We start from the raw sequence: 1881 nt of genomic DNA, 5'->3' as shown, positions 1-1881 counted from the left end.
ATATGCGTTAACCAACGATACTTGTTTGTCACTATCAATGATTACATCCATACCTCAGATTTAAAGGTTATTGATGTCGCCTTGTTCTGTTAAAAGCTCCTTTTTGCTGAGGTTCTCCAAGTGCTCAAATGTTTCTAACCCTTCAATCGTTGAATGATTCATCAAAAACAGAATATTTTGCTGATGATATATATTTTATAAAGAGTACAAATTACCTTATATCTGAGACAGCGAGGTAAGTATGATATGCAAATAAGAATCTGAAGAGTTTGCCATTGATGTTTCTAAAGAAATCAATGTTGAGTGGCCATCTATAGCAAGTGAAACCCAGAATTAAAAAAGGAAACACACACATAAAATTCAGAATCTATAAAGATAAAGAACATAAAAGGATGATGATGGTTTTACTTTTACCTGTCAGACCATTGCTTTTAAGTCCTCTTCCGATGGTTTGAGATGAAGATCAACTAATGATGATTTTAAGAACTCGTGGAGGTAGATTGTCATCGATTACCCATATTTTGTCCCTTGCAAACCCATGTTGATGCAGTGATCCACAATCTACAAAAAAGACATACACACAAACAACTCAATTACAGTGTTCATGCGAAAAGATACAATAATGAGAGAACTAACTTAAAATTACATGAGGATAACAAATCTGAATCCGTCCACGCATTGATTTTGGGGGCTGAAACCCATAAAGATCATAATCCAGAAATCTAATAGCGAGAGAAAGTGAGAATCTAATTTGGCCATCGTACAATCTTATATATAAATCAATCGTTAATAAATCGGAAAAGCTAAAAGTGTCATACCGCCACCTCCACGGCCACCGTATCCACCTCCACCGCCGCTTCCTCTAGACTGAGCCTCGTTGACGGTAATGGTACGTCCGTCGAGCTCCTTTCCGTTCATCTCATCCTTGAAGGTCACGAATCCGAATCCCCTTGACCTTCCCGTCTCACGGTCGTTAATGATATGTCAAAAACCAAATCAAAACAAAATATCAGCAAAAACAATCTCACAAAAGCTTAATAATAAAAAAGCGATGATGAAACAAAGAAATCGTAACGTTTTACGGGCTCGTAAAAGCAGCAAGAAGATTAAACGTACCGATGGGACAAAGCAAGTAACAGTAACAAAGAACATAGTAACAGAGTAAACGAATCAAGTAACAGAGAAACACATATCGGAATCAGATCCGCCGAGGATTGAGAAGATGAATATTAAAGGAAAAAAATTGATTTGAGGAACAAAACGAAAAGAGAGATAGCAAAATTATAAATTGACATAAAATGATTTTTTTTGTTATTTGTGATGAGATGACAATTTGATAGGTTGTAAATTTTTTTGCTGAGGTGACATAGCTTAGAGAGCTTCATATTGACCTTTGATTTTAACTGGCTCAAATTTTTTAAATAAAAATAGAAAATTTAGGGAAACAAGTATTTCTTATATTATTCATAATCTTTATATTACATCAAAAGATTCAACATGCTTAGTTTCAAAATGTTAATCGAGACAACCCAGCCTCCAAACAACCCATTCCCCAGTAGATTTTAAAAAAATATTGTTCTGTACGGACTACCCAATGTGAGTTACGGTTCATATATATCCAAATCCACCCCGATATTTGTCTATTTGAACATGACCACCAGGTTATGGCCTGACAGTCAACCAATTCGGGTTGTATTTTATTTATTTATTTATTAAGTTGAGAGATTTCAAATCAAAACAAAAGAATCGATTAAAGGCACTGGTTTAGTTGCTGATAAATAAATAATTTAAAAACTACTTGTCCACCTAGTAAAGCAAAAAAAAAAAAAGCATTGCTCTACTCCGTCCGTGTTAGGCGAGTATTGATAACTTGTCTTTGAT

At 34.7% G+C, this 1881-nt stretch overlaps 1 long non-coding RNA gene across 4 annotated transcripts; it reads right to left on the bottom strand.

The window, feature by feature from the left end:
* Window positions 1-89: 89 nt before the first annotated feature.
* Window positions 90-1323, bottom strand: LOC106298979. 4 transcript variants are annotated; one of them, XR_001261627.1, is made up of 5 exons: window positions 819-1323; window positions 637-722; window positions 415-561; window positions 216-311; window positions 90-140 (listed from the first exon to the last, which is right to left on the bottom strand). It is a non-coding gene; the product is annotated as an uncharacterized LOC106298979 (long non-coding RNA). The 4 variants fall into 4 exon arrangements; XR_001261626.1 differs by having other exon boundaries at window positions 647-722; window positions 819-1319; XR_001261628.1 differs by lacking the exon at window positions 637-722 and having other exon boundaries at window positions 409-561; window positions 819-1316.
* Between the last annotated feature and the right edge of the window lie 558 nt (window positions 1324-1881).

The sequence above is a fragment of the Brassica oleracea genome, chromosome C6 (assembly GCF_000695525.1).
Source record: "Brassica oleracea var. oleracea cultivar TO1000 chromosome C6, BOL, whole genome shotgun sequence".
Lineage (NCBI taxonomy): Eukaryota > Viridiplantae > Streptophyta > Magnoliopsida > Brassicales > Brassicaceae > Brassica > Brassica oleracea.
The sequence above is the reverse complement of the archived record's forward strand: the minus strand, read 5'-3'. Positions and strand labels throughout refer to the sequence as shown.